The sequence below is a fragment of the Eublepharis macularius genome, chromosome 5 (assembly GCF_028583425.1).
Source record: "Eublepharis macularius isolate TG4126 chromosome 5, MPM_Emac_v1.0, whole genome shotgun sequence".
Classification (NCBI taxonomy): domain Eukaryota; kingdom Metazoa; phylum Chordata; class Lepidosauria; order Squamata; family Eublepharidae; genus Eublepharis; species Eublepharis macularius.
In genome coordinates, this window is record NC_072794.1 from 77427462 (window position 1) to 77442756 (window position 15295).

Below are 15295 nucleotides of genomic sequence, written 5' to 3' on the forward strand. Positions count from 1 at the left end.
TCTTGAAACTGTTTTGTCACAATCCTCTCTTTCATATTTCGTGTTGTAAACTGCACAATCACATCTCTTGGTAGTTTCCTCTGGGTTGCTATTCTCGAATTCACACGGTATGCCACATCTAGGATAGCCACAACTTCCTCCTCCTCCTTCCCCAGGTACTCAGCCAACACCTCAGTCATCTGTTCTTGCGCTGACTTTCCTTCCACTTCTGGCAAGCCACGAAAACGTAGCTGCTTCTCCATATGTTTAGTTTCTGCAACTGACATTCTCCCCTTCACCAATCTCATCTCTGTTTGTTGCGTGTCTGCTAAATTCTCCATCGCGTCTTCTACTGTTTTAACTCTCTGCTGCGTTCCTTGTAATTCACTTCGTATTGTTTCCATACCTTTTTTCACTTCTGACAGCTCCGATTTTACTGTCTGTGTAACTTCTTTAACCTCTTTTATCAGCTCCAATTTCGTGTCCTTAAGTTCTTTAATCATATCTAAAAGTTTTTTGTCCAGGTTTTTATCCAGGTTTTCTATTGCCGATTGCCACTCTTTTTTTGACATCGTGGGGCTTGCTTTAGCTCGCTCCCACGAATCCGCTCTCTTCCTTAACTCCGTGGCGTAAAATTTAACGTTTTTCTATTTTAAATGTCCCGGTCTTCTTATAGAAATTAAATTTTAAAGAGTCCAAAATGTCGGGCGTCTTTTCTCTATGGTTTCTCTATGATTTTGTAATCCAAGATGGCCTACTTCCTCTTCCGCTGAAGCCGCGACCCTTCCCCTTTCAAAAATGGCGATTCCCTACTTCCTGCCCTCCAGCAAGGGCCGCTTCTCTCCAGCCACTCTATTGTTATTACGCACTTCCTGTCTCCCGTCTTCCCACAGCAGATCTCGCGATGGTGTCTTTTTCTCACAGCTCCAAAGCCACAGGTATTCAAAACAATAGTCCCATTTCTTTAATAACTTCTTTAAACTTAGTCTCTTTTTAAATTCAATTCCTGCCGAGTCTTCCCCTCCTTTTCACTAGTCTGTTGCAGTTTAAAAATCTACTTTTTTTCCTCTCTGTTTTTATCAATCTGTCCCGTCTCAGAAGATAATGATCTTTACCTTCTCTTCACTTTTCTCGGGTTGTAATCGCTGTTTCGATTTTAAGTTCTCCTCTCAGCTTCTTCCCCCAATCGAAGCTTGGGTATGTAGGTCTTATGCCAGCCGAATTGGCCCCAAAACTGCCGCAGAGATTATAGCCGACCCGTCGCAAGGTGGGACCTCAAGGATCGGGAGGGGACCCGTTGTGTAGAGCCCCCCCTTGTCCGAGATCTAGCTCACCCTAGGGTCTTGAGCGTTCTTTGCCTGCTCCCCGCCTGAGAGCAGTCGGCCGCGGGCTATTTTCACCCCGCCGGCCGGTTAAAACGGCAGTCCGGTCAGCTCTGCAAGTGGAGCTGCGTTAGACCTCCATGGATCCCAAACAGGAAGTCCGGTCCCCCATGATATTCTGTTGGGCAAACTGGAAGACTGTGGACTGGACTATAGGACAGTTTGGTGGATAGGGGACTGGTTAGAGGACCACACCCAAAGAGTGGTGGTCAATGGCGTTTCATCAGATTGGAGGGAGGAGTCCAGTGGGGTGACGCAGGGCTTGGTTTTGGGCCCAGTACTTTTCATTATTTTTATCAATGATCTGGATGAAGGAAGGGCTGCTCATTAAATTTGCTGATGATGCCAAATTGGGAGTAGCAGCAAACACCCAAGAAGATAGAATTAAAATTCAACAAGACCTGAATACTCTAGAGAAGTGGGCAGCTGTGAATAGGATGCAATTCAACAAAGACAAGTGCACAGTATTACATCTGGGCCACAAAAATGGGAAGCACAAATACTGGATGGGGGATACACTTCAGGGCAGGAGTATATGTGAAAGAGATCTTGGGGTAAGAGTGGACTGTAAACTAAATATGAGCAGTCAGTGTGATGCGATGGCAAAAAAGGCCAGTTCAATCCTGGGTTGTATCAAAGGGGCCATAGCATCAAAATCGCAGGAGGTCATAGCCCCTCTCTATACTGCCTTGTTCAGGCCGCACCCAGAGTATTGTGTGCAGTTCTGGAGGCCTCACTTCAAAAAGGATGTAGACAAAATCGAGAGGGTGCAGAGGAGAGCGACAAGGATTATCAGGGGTCTGGAGACTGAGCCCTACGAGGAAAGGCTGAGGGCCTTGGGAATGTTTAGTTTGGAGAAGAGGAGATTGAGGGGGGACATGATTGCTCTCTTTAAGTATTTGAAAGGCTGTCATTTGGAGGAGGGCAGGGAGCTGTTCCAGTTGGCAGCAGAGGGTAGGACCCGAAACAATGGGCTTAAATTACATGCACAAAGGTACCGGCTGGATATTAGGAAGAACTTTTTCACGGTCAGAGTAGTTCAAAAGTGGAATCAGCTGCCTAGGGAGGTGGTGAGCTCCCCTTCACTGACAGTTTTCAAGAAGAGGCTGGATGAATATTTGTCAGAGATGCTTTAGGCTGATCCTGCACTGGGCAGGGGGTTGGACTAGATGGTCTTTATGGCCCCTTCCAACTCTATGATTCTATGATACCAAAAACTAATGAAGTGAATTTCAAAAAGTAACATTGATCGGAGAGATTTTAAAAGGAAAAGATTGTAGTGCAATAAATAAAGTGAAAAATACGTACAACCTTTTTTTTCTACTATAGGATCTCTTTGTAGACCTCATTGGTGGATTTCCCCTCAGGTGCTAGGATCACCAGGCTGCTGCGTGAGCTCACTCTCGAGCAGGTTACGTAGAACTGACCATGTGAGAAGCAGTCCTCCTTCAAGTCAATTCTTGCCACCTTCAGTGTCTGCCCCTGGGACTTGTTGATCGTCATAGCAAAGCAGGCCTTGAGGGGGAACTGCAGTATCTTGAATTTAAAGGGGTTCTCTGATGGTATGATTGGTATCAACACCAACTCTCCCCCCCCAGCACTGCCAGTGAGCAATGTGGCCTCGATGACGTTCCTGTGGAGGGCTTTCACTCATAGTCTGGTGCCATTGCAGAGTTTGGGTGGCTGAGGTTCTGAAGCAGCATCACTGGAGCCCCCACTTTGAGGAGAACCTTGTGGGATGGGAAGCCAAGAGGGTTGAGCGTACTGAGGAACTCCACAGGATAGTGGACCGCATCATCCATTTGCACCACCGAGTCCACAGATCTGTATTCCATTCTGAATGAATTAAGTTGTGTTTCATTAATGATGGCAGCCTTGTCAATCTAGGGGGTCAGAATGGCACGCTTGCACAGCCAGTCTATGGACTTCTCCATGATAGTGATGATATCAGGGTATATCGTGGCTGTTAGGTCTGCTAGAGTCGTCACTACTGTGCCCAGGCCTGCAGGGATGGTCACCTTTCCTTTGGACTCAGGATACGCACCATCCCCTATTTTTAGTAGGAGTTCAGAGAATTCCCCAGCTGACACTTCGCCTCTCAAGTGGACCCCCATGTTTTTTCTTAGTGAGAGTTTCTTGATGAGGGGCCACAGATACAATGCCTTGACATACACGGTAACCTCGTCAGCTTGAGTTCCCCTTGGGACTACTGGCAGAATCTGCCAGAGGTCTCCAGCCAGCAGCACTGTGATTCCCTCCACCGCTCTCTCCTTGCCCCTGACATCTTTAAGGGTTATGCTCAGTGTCTCAAAACACCCTTTAAGCGCCATGGTGCTCTCATCCCAAACAATGAGCTTACAGTTCCACAGCACTTGGGCCATGTTGCTTTGTTTTGAGATGCTGAACAGGGGTGTTTCTGCATAGATGAGGTTAAGAGGAAGCTTGAAGGTAGTGAAGGATCATATGCCATGCCTGAGTAAGCCTTGACCTTCCATGGAAGTGAGCATCTCTCTATTTGTCTTCCAGGATTGCTTTGCTCATACAGAGACTCTGCCGCTCTATGCACCACTCTGTGCACCTTGGGGTGATCTTGCTGGTACTTGGCCACTGCTGCTTGGTGCACTGCAGGAGTAGGATGTGCATATTTCCTTGGCGCATCTCTAAGATGCTTACTCTTTTTAGCATTGGTGTATCTTGCATGACATCTGCCAGAAGGATTCTTGGCGGCAATAAGAGGTGATGGCTGCAAGAGGTGTGAGGCGGAGTTGGACTGTGGGTGGTGTGGTGGGCACTTTGGCAGGTTCATGTGAGAGGTTTGCATTGAAATGGCCCCTAGAAAGGTTGTGTACCATCTCACCATGAACATTTCAAAACTCAGCTGCCATACTGACTTTTATATAAAATCCCTAATCAGGAGTCTTGTGCTGTCTTTCTTCAACTGTCTGCAGTTTCCTTTGCCTGATTTTTACCTCAGAACACAGAGTACCACAGCTGACCCATCAGCCTGCCAGAAAGCCAGGCCTCACAGGGAGACTAGCAACTCTAGAGGGGCAGACTGAGAAGTGTATTTTTACTGCATGAGTCCTGCATACTGTTTAGAATGTTGGGATAATGACCAATCAAGGCCACATATGCAAATGACCTCAGGGAGGCTGAGTTGGCACTTGGTGGGGGAAGGGAGCACCCTGCCAGCCACACAGGGAAGCTGTATCCCTATGGGAAAACACATTTTACCCCTTTTTACCCCCTTAGGGGGCGAATTTCTTAAAATCCCTTCTTACTGAGCCCCTACACCAGAAAAGGAACATCCTTGCCAAATTTCACGTTTCTAGGTCCAGGGGTTTGGGCTGGGCGTCGATGAGTCAGTCAGGACACTTGTCTTTATATATATAGATTGATGTATCTGTATTTTGTATCTGTATTCTGTGCATATTGCACCAAAAGCAGTGAAATATTCAGTGAAACAGACATTTTGCATACAATTCTTCACAATGAATAAATGACAGCTTGAACAGCCCATGCTAGCCTAAGCTTGTCTGCGCTCAGATGCTAGGCAGGGTCAGCCTTAGGTTAACACTCGGATAAGAAACCACCAAGTAGGACAAGGGCAGGGGACAAAAATAGCAAATCAGCTCTACTCATCTCTTATTTTGTTGCCATAAGTTAGTTGTGACTTGATGACACTTTATTATTATTAACAAATGACACCTTATATTTTTATACACAAAAGGAGCTATCAGTTCAAGCTGTTAACTATATGAGAGAAAACCTTTATGGAATGATGTAAATAAAGAGAGTCTGTTCTGTAGGACTGAGGTTAATTCCCAAAGAAAAATGCTGGGTTCACACTTCAGGAAGACCTATGACTCAGTGGCAGAACACATGCTTGGTGCACAGAAGGTGCCCATCTTCAAATACCTCTTATAAAGACAGCAGATACGGGGAACAATCATTCTTTGCCTGACACGGTGCAGAACTGCTGCCAGTCAGTGACCAGAATGGACCGATGGTCTGACTAAGCACAAAGTAACTTTATAGACCAATAAGCTTTTCAAAAGACACAGAATGCCCTATGAAGTAAGATTTCAGAACTGCATGTGAGGGGATATTAGCCCCTCGGTGGCGAAGGGAATGAGTTTTGCACATGCTCAAAAACCTTATCCTTATTATTGCTCAACATGTTTTAAGACTGAACCGTTCAAAAAATCCCAAGCAATATGTCAACAGGTGGCTCCCATGGCACTATTTTCGTGTTAGGGAAAGGCTGGGTTGTTAAGTGTAGCTGCTTGAAGACAGAAGGAGCAGAATGTGAAAAACTGCCCCATGGGGGTGAGGGTAACAGGTCCTGCTCCTCATACTTGAACTCAGTCGGTCTGAAATCCCACACGGTTCTCATCCAGGCACAAGCTACGACGCGCCCCAACAAGTCAATGCCTCGCCCTGGCCCCCTGACAGGCCAGGGTGGGCGCGCGCCCCCGCCCCCGCTCGCCACCCCAGCCGCTTCTTCTCCCGCCCTTTCGACGCGCCTGAAGCTCAACTCACCGAGACGGCCAGTCACTACAAGGGAGACACGCGCGCGCTCTCGACCAGCCTTCCAGTTCCGCTCGGTTGGGAAAAAGGTAGGCGGGGCGCGTACGTGATGACGTTTCGCTCTTTCGTTTACGCGGAAATGAACCCGCTTAAAGGGAGCGGGGTCGTTCTCCAAGTTGAACCGTTGATAGCGCTGCGTGGTCGCAGTTGCTCCGGAAATAACTGAGGGGCTTCTTGAGGGTACAAAATACAGCTTTAAAAAAGGAACGCGGGACCTACCAAGAGTTCTTTCTAGCTGTTTGCCTACTCAGAGCCAGAAGTAAAGCCTGGACTGGAGTCTGATTCTGGTACTCTGGATCGACTATAAAACGCGAAATGGACTCGTACATCCCCAAAGCTCCTAACTCCGCTGGTTTTGCTGTTTCAGGCTATGAACTGATTCTGCATAGATCCTCGTGAATCCTCTAGCGTTTTGCACAGAACCTCCATGTGCAAATCTAATCTAATCTAAGCAACGTAAGAACATACAGTTTCCTCCCTGAGTAAAATTAGAAACAAAATTTCAACACTGAAAGAATGCCAGACACGTTGCGAGCAAGATGTAGGAAACAATCGTAAAGCAGGTGTACCCAGAAGTATGTTCCATTTTACTCAGTAGAGCTTACTCTCAGGAAAGTTCTCAGGATTGCAGTTGTAGTTAACTTGGTGCAGGAAATACAAACTGCAAATGTCTAAAGGAACTTTCTCTCGAGTGTGGAAGTGAAGAGATACTGCATATTATGGTGACCATAATAAGATACTGGGCTGAACCTGTGGGGGAGGGGGGGAGGCAGAAGATATTGGTCTGAGGTTCACTGGCTCTCGGTAGCCTTCCTTCTAGCAGTTCTTGTGACACAAATTGGCATCATCCATTTTCACAAGCTGCTTAAAAGCCCTGGGCCTCGAATCTGGGACATGTCAGTTTAGAAAGACTAAGGGGGGACATTATCGAGGTCTATAAATATATGCATAGAGTAGAGAAAGTGGATAGAATAGACTTCTCCCTCTCCCAAATTTGGGGGCATCCGGTGAAGCTGGTGGGCAGGAGATTCAGGATGGACAAAAGGAAACCCTCCTTTACTCAATAAGTGATTAAAATGTGGAATTCACTGCCAGAGGATTTAGTGATGGCCACAAGCAAAGACTGTTTTAAAAGGGAAATTAGATTCATGGACGATAGGGCCATCAGTGACTACTAGCATTGGTAATTAAAGGAAAACTCCCCATTCAGAGGTAGTGATCCTCTGAATACCAGTGCCAAGAGGCAACATCAGGGGAAGGCCTAGACCTCTATGCCTTGTTGTTGGCTCTCCAAAGTAACTGATTGGCCACTGTGTGAGACAGGATACCGGACTAAGTGGACCACTGGTCTGATCCTGAATGGCTCTTCTCATGTGCTTAACCAGGCCTTCCTCTGCATCTTGAATGTTGCCCAGTAGTACATGTATGAGATGTTGCCTGCACATATTCTCCCCTCTTCCCCTTACCTCCTAGCATTTCAGCCAATTACTGTTGCATACTCTGCCACATAGGCCACTATGGAATAGAAGTAATGATGTTCAATTAAAGTATATCAGGACTAGGAACTATGCATATACACAACGGTATATACATTCCTTGTTGCCGCTACAAATTCTCCCCCATATGAAGCCAGTCCAGATGTGTAAAAGTGGAACTCCTAAAGCCCTGCATTCTGGTCCACATATCTTGAGGATGTTGTATGGTCTTATGAAACAAATAGCAGTGCCTGAGTTTTGAGAGAAAGAAATAGCATTTTCAGCAATGTTCTAATAGTCTCTTTCACTGTGTCATATATAATTTCTTGTAATCATCACCAGAAGTGATATCCTATATTGTGCTGTTGTGGTATAGTTTTATGTACTATACTACCATTAAGAGTAGAATATAGTATTGGGCATCACAGAAGAAATAGGTATGCACTTTTTCTGGTGGCCAATAGTGTTTTTGCCCAGTAGAACTTCTGATTGGTCATAGAGACCTGCTTTGCTGTGCAGATTTTGAAAAAGTTGCTTTGGCATTAGCTGCCACCAAAGCACAAGGATTTTCAGTGCATAAGTGAAAGAAGGTATTTTGCCCTCCCCATCAACCACCCTCCTCCAACATGGACTCTATGAGGTATGGAAAAGACCTGCTAACTGGCTCGGCCCTGTGTTTGGTGCTGCCTCTGCACAGGGAATGTTTATTTTGTCAGAAATTCCTGAGGCATCTAAAAAGCTGAAGTTTTAGTCCCATGCCTAATCCATAAAGTTGTGCACCTAGTGCTTTGTTTATCGGGCAGTCTATCTACCTTCTATCTTTTGCTAGTCTTTAATTCATTATAACTTGTGCTTCTGAAGGATGTAAAACTCCAGAGATTTCTCAGCTCTGTATTAACCTCTTGCCTCTAGCGTTCAGGGCAATCCTAAGAACGCTGTCCTGGAATAAGTCCCATTTTATAGACCAGTGTAGGGTTCTGCTTAGGTTTGCCTTCTGATTCACCGTTGCCTCGGTGATGCTGTTTACTCTCCCCCCGATGGCTGCTCCGCTGCTCCGTTCAAGCGAGCACATTATTTCAGATCTCTCCGATACCCTTCCTGTTGAAGCTGCCGGCGGAGTTCTTGTTTAAACGCAGCGTTGGCCACGCCGCTAGCAAGAGAGCCTCTGTAACAGGCGCTTTTCTGTGGCTTTAATTAAATCAGTGATTGGGAAAGGCAGTAAGGACCCATCGACACAGGAAGGCAATACGAGCGGAGCCGGACTGGGGAGAGAACAACAAAAGAAGCATGAAGAACGCTCTTTCCGTCTTCTGTTAGCCTTCGCAGGCTGGACGACGTAGTCGATCGCCTTCCCCACCCAATGAGTTAGCACCACCTGCGTTTGAATGTCGGAGAAGATCCTCAACGAAATTAAAATATAATAGGAAGAGTCAAAAGGTTGTCGAGACCTTTTATTCAAATACGGACTGTTTATATAAAATCCCCTTCTGGAATAATCAACATTTTAAAATGTCTGGAAAACTGTACTTCCCATCACAAGGTAGTTGTGAAGGAAGAACAGAGTTAAGAGGAGTGAGCGAGCTGACTTCCTAGTTATTTGCAGCTAGGGATTCTCTCCTTGATCTCTCTGTAGGTTTTCACTGCTTTCTTTGAGTGTATAAGCAGCTATTATTCGATTGACTGAACGAAACGCTTGGTGTTTTAAGCCTTTATCGAGATGTCAGTACTCCGCTGATAGAAGTAGGACCTACTTCCAAGTAAATATGCTTGAGGTATAGGAGAAAATGAGAGAGGATGGAAAACGTTTAGAAAGACGCTGATGGAAAACTCTTACTGGATCCAACAGCGCATACTGTAGAGCCCGTTGGAAGAACTATGAAGCAGCGGGGACAGCTGCGAAGTACTATTATTTCTTTGCAACCATTACATTTGCTAGCTCACAACCATCCCAATTGTTTAAGATATCTCAACATCTGCTGGCTCCTAAATCTGTGATAGATGTTGACAGGATCCTGGGATTCGTGAAGGCCAGCACTGGATCCTGCCCATCCTGGCTGCTATCATCATGTAAGGTACATATCAGTGAGCTCTTGATAGCCATTAAAAACCAGTCATTTACTCAGTGCACCTTCCCTTGGCCTGCCCATTACTTTAAAAAAAACCCTACAGATAAATAATGCAGTCAGTTATTACCCTGGCTCTAATCTGCCCTTTCTGAGCAAAGTGATTGAGAGAGCAGTAGTGGATCAACTCCAGGTCTTCTTGGATAAATCATCTCCTCTGGACCCTTTGCAGTCTAGTTGCAGACCAGGCTACAGAATAGAGACAGCCCTGGTGGCTTTAGCTGATGACCTCTGTGTGGTGATAGATAAAGGCCATGCTTCTCCGACTGGAGTTATCTGCAGCTTTTGGTGCACTAAATCATGCTATCCTGTTGAGACATTTGGAGGCAGAAGTAAATATTGGGGGGAGGGGTGTGCCTTAGACCAGTTAAAACATTCCTCATGGATCAGTCTTAATGGGTTGCTGTTGGAGACCAGCTATTGTCAGTGACAGAATTATCTTGTAGGACTCCACAGGGCACTATCTTGTCCCCATCATATTCAACCACCTTTAGAAGAAATCATTCATAGCTTTGAAATGGGATGTCATCAATAGGCTAATGACACCCCACTCTATATCTCTATGTCCAAGTCCCCTGACGATACAATGGAGGTCTTGAGCCACTGCCTGAATGCTCTAGTTAAACAGAAGAGTTTGAGTTCAGAAGCGCCTTAGAAATAAACTAGATTTCCAGGGTATGAGCTTTTGAGAATTCTTGGCATCTAAACAAAGGAGGTTTGACTCTTGACCCTAAAAAACTTGCTGGTCTCTTAGATGCCACTGGACCAACAGGGCTACTCACCTGAAATTGCTCTGGTTAAATGGCTGAAAGTGAACACATTGAAACAGAACCCAAACAAGATGGAAGTAACGCTGGTTGGGAAGCCTGAAGTCTTGAACAACATCATGCTTCCCACTTTTGATGGGGTTCAGCTGGCACAGTTAAGAGCTTAAAGGTTTATACTGGATCCAGCATTACTACTGGAGGAGTAGCATTACACATAGGTCTCCCCTTGAAATCAACTCAGAATCACCAGTTAATGCAGAATGCCACCGCTCAGTTATTATTGGGAGTTAGGCAGAGCTTGTATATTATAACATTCTGCAGTTGCTCCATTGTCTGCCTATCAGTTACTGAGCTCAGTTCAAGGTAGGGACTATCACATATAAAACCCTTCAAGGCCTTTGACCCTCATATCTCCAAGATTGCCTTTCTACCCATGTCCCATCATGACAATTTCACTCATCTGAGATGGGCTTTCTGCAGGTGCAACCCTGCAAATGGGCAAGATCAACAACTTCCTGTATATGTGTCTTCTATATAGTGGCCTTCACCCTGTGGAATGGCCTGCCTGAGGAGGTCAGGGAGTATCACACGCTTCTGGCATTTTGCAAATCATGTAAAGCAGAATTGTTCAGGAAAGCTTTATAAAGGAGCTAAGGCTACATAACAACTGACTGGCCCAGGAAAATGCATTGTATTTCTACTTAAGTAATACTATGTTCTGCATTGCTTAACATGTCATGTTTATTGGCTCGGACAATCGCTTTGTTTCAAAGTTCTGCAATCCTAGCCCTATTACATTTCTTATTAGATGTATTGCATTGTTATGCATGGTTTGATCCACCTTGCGTGTCAGTGAGAAAGGCAGGATATAAATAACACAAACTAAATAAATTAAAAAATAAAAGCACAATATCATTAGCTTTTCTTTCATCACATGGTAGAATTTCTTTCTGTGATTTGTTCCAAGGTAACAATCCAGTGAAAGTTTTGTGCCAAATCATTCACTGAATCTAACTTGATTTGACTTAATACTCCATTCTGTTGCTTTCCCTAGAGATGTCACAATGAAATTTTGCTGAATTGTTCCCGTAGTATAAAGGAAAAGCAACTGATTTCAAAACTAGCATTGGAGCTATGAACAAATATAAGCTGTAGCTTTGGTATAAACATGGAAATTATGGGCTCTGTTTAAAAAAAGAGGTCCTTTGTATAAGACTGCTTATTCCAATGTCCAGGGTGGAGAATGACTTTTATAAATGCTGAGCCTTCCATGAAATGTACTAAGAATAGAATGACATGACATATAGGACTAGCAGAGAAGGCTGTCAATTGCCTTTAGGCCCTACAATGGGAAACAGAATGCTATAGATGGGTCCTTGGAACACTCCTGCAGAACTCTGCCTTGGGTCTGGTCTTCTTAAGTGCTTTTGCCTGCCTCACACAAAGCTGCAAACTTTCTCAGAACCTCATCTTTGTTCTTTACTATAGTTTCAAGTTGTTATTTCCTTTGTAACAAACATACTTGGGTGACTGAGGTTAGGTAAAATGTTTCACACTTTATTGAAAAACACCTTTTTGTCAAAGAGGAGAGAAGCCATTGAACCTAAAATGCAAAAAAAAAAAAAGTAAACTCTTTTCCCATCTCAAGAAAATGTCCAGAGTGCCTATGCTTTGCTTATCAAATATTCCAGAATATTTGCTCGAGTTGTTTAAATGTCACAACTGAATGTAGGAAATGGAATGGGAGCTGTACCTTCCTGACCTATTCTTTTATTATTTCTGATTTAGGAAAAGAAAAAAAGGGAGGATTAGCATGGAGATTGCATTTCCAAGGACCTCACCACTATTAAATAGATTGTTAAGTGCAGTTTATGGCTGGAGCGACTGTTCCCACTACTATCTGGAAAGACATGTCTACCTGCTACATTACACACTTGCCGACTTATTTCCTGTAGATGTAATACCAATGCTCTGTGACTTTTACGTACATAACACTAACTGTTTTAGGACTAGTAAAATCTAACTCCATAAGAAGTCTCACAGGGATCTAAGTGTTGTCCCTCTAGGAAAATTTGTATCATTCTCTTTGGTCAGTTACATGCCTCTTTTGCTCCATTTAGGGAAACTGGCATTAAAGGTGATCAGGAAGTGTATATGAAAGCAAAACTAGCAGATTTTGCAACAAACCCTTAGAAATGTCAAAGGGGCTCTGAATTCCATTGGCACTTGATCTCACATTGCACAGATGAAGTCATGGCTCTAACCTGATCCAAAGGGCACCACAGCAGAGTCTCAAGAATCATTTTTTCACTTCTAGGGCAGTTCCTAGGACAATCACACTAAACAGTGTTTCTAAATTACCTTGAGCAAGTGGTGGAAGAACTACTTGAAAATGTGGCAAATAAATAAATGTATCTGAGCATTTGCAGAGAATGCACCAACATACCTGATACAGTGTATAAGGGCATGTGTGTATTCAAAAAGGAAAACAGGATTTCATGGCTGGTTTGATCCCAAACTTCTCTTGTTTTCAAAATGAAGCAACCTTGAAGTTTAACAAAAGGTGGACTAATCTCTTGTTAAATATGGTGTACATATTTCCCACCACCTGTTGTCACATTCACATCTTTTAAAGGTGTGCAGTTAAGAAAATCTTGGGTATACAAATGGCATACTGTTGAAAGATATTCAAAACATATCAGTGAATTTTACCTTTCAGAGCTGATGGCATAGTAGGTGAGAATATGATCTGAGATCTTGCAGTGCTAAGCAGAGTTACACCTTTCTCAGTCCATTAAAGTCAATGGGCTTAGAAGGGTGTTACTCTGTTTATGATTGCACTGTCAATCAAATCCCAGCCATGGATTGATGACCCCAGGCAAACCACTGTCTCTCAGTCTTAGCCATCTATCTCTATCGTATACAGGTTATACAATAGTGACCTACTTTTCAGGGATTTTGTAACTGTAGAGAGATAAAGAGTGTGAAGTAACAGTGCAATCCTAACCAGAGTTACACTGTTCTAAGTCCAGTGAACTCAGAGAGCATAGAAGTGTATAATTCTGTTTAGGATTAAATTATAAAAGTGCTATCCATAAATATGCTAAGTATTGTTACTGTATCTTAATGAGATGTGAACTATAACATTTATACTTTAAGAAGAATTGTAATTCTATAATTCTACAGTAATCACGACTGCCATACAATAATATTACAATTCTGTGTGTCGAATGCAGATGAGTGGAAGATCCGACCTATTCCACAGAAGTTTAAAGTGCTGGAGCCACCTTCCCCACCAGTCATATTGAACTGTATTAACAAACTACTTCTGGCAGACATTAGCTTTTGGACACTTGACCCCCAATAAGCATCTTCAAAGCTATTTAGGTTTCACTTTTTGATCTGCATATTTCCAAAAGAAAAATGCTAGGCATTGATCCCATTAACTAAAATTAACAGAAAGAAACATAAGAGTTTATATTTTAAACTGTCCTATACATTTAAAGTAATCCAATTGTTTTTGTTTTCAGCACAAAGTCACTCCAGACTAAGCCCATTCATTTCTATGGGCTTAGACTGGAGCAACTCTGCTTAGGATTGCACTGTTTGTTTTTTAAGTCACAGGATCCGCTCCTGTTTCTTCCTCTTCCTCCTGTAGGACTTAACTGAACTGGCTCCAGGAAACTAAAAAGGAAAAAATGCTTGGAACATTTGGTTAATGGCCTTTGTAGAGATTGGTTTCATTATTGTTTGCTAGGCACCCAATGGAACATGCTTGTAGGAAGTTCTAAAGCTGCATGATGCTGCTTTGTCTGCTTGCATTTCCATCCACTCCAATTAAAGGGGACCAAGTTTCTCCATCTTATAATGTAGGATGATTAGAGGAGACATTCTGGGGCTAAAGGTATGCCTTGCTCTATGATTAAAGTGGTGATGCTAACAAATCAAAAGTGAGAACCTTGAAGAAACATGGAAATCCTCATGTTTAACTTGGGTCAAACTAAGACGAGATTAATGGAAAATGAAATCATATTCCTTTGTCCTAAAGGCCCCCCCCCCCTATGAAAACAGTTTTCCGGATTTCATTCTGGAGCACAATATCCACGAGGCTATAAAGATACCCAATTAGTACATGGCTGCTTGAGTCAGAGATTTTTCATGACATGATCTTAACCACTATGTGGCACCATTTATGCTACACATCTCATTGCTGGGGTACTGAGGAGTTCTGTTTGATATTGAAATGTGTACTATCAATTCCTGAAAATATCAATTTTGTACAACATTTTAAAAATGGCTCAAAGGCACCCTTGCAGTGTTGTAGGTATGGGAAATAGAGAAAATACTACAGCACAAGTTTATGCTCATTTATGCAACAGTAAGTCCCATTGAATGCAGTGGAGAAGAGTACATATGCTTATAGCCTTGTGTGTGAAAAGGCAAAGGAAACCAATGTCCTTTGCACTTCTGAGTGTGGCAGTGTCAAGGGATCAGCTGGAATTTCACTTCAACTTTCCTTGAACAGAAATTCTTTTTTTCTGATAGATCAAGCTGTGTTGATCTGTCTGTACAAGTAGAAAAGAGCAAGAGTCCAGTAGCACCTGTAAGACTAACAACATTTGTAGTAGGGTATGAGCTTTTGTGACTCACAGCTCACTTCTTTACAAATTTTGTTAGTCTTACAGGTGCTACTGGACTCTTGCTCTTTTTTCTGAACTATATTAGTGGCTTGTTGTTTTAATTAATAAATAATAACAGAGGGTTGACAATTGTATAACGTAATTTTACTGAACTGTTAAATGCTTTAAATTTCCTTTAAAATTCCTCTCATAACTATGACTCCCATTCTGAAGTTGAGAAATAGCAGCTGAAGACAAGTGTGATTCTTTCCATTTGTATCCTGTCTTTCCTTTAAGGCGCTCAGCAGTGTTTTAGTTTCACATCTGGCTAAGCTGAGAGATAGATAGTGAATTGTCTGC

At 43.4% G+C, this 15295-nt stretch overlaps 1 protein-coding gene across 1 annotated transcript in view; it reads right to left on the reverse strand.

Annotated features, from left to right (window-relative positions):
* ALG6 (ALG6 alpha-1,3-glucosyltransferase) overlaps nucleotides 1-6131 on the reverse strand; it is a 46389-nt gene extending 40258 nt beyond the window's left edge. The window contains exon 1 of the mRNA XM_054981184.1: nucleotides 5904-6131. The gene's annotated coding sequence lies outside the window, so the exon portion shown is untranslated. The remainder of the gene's footprint in view (nucleotides 1-5903) is intronic.
* Between the last annotated feature and the right edge of the window lie 9164 nt (nucleotides 6132-15295).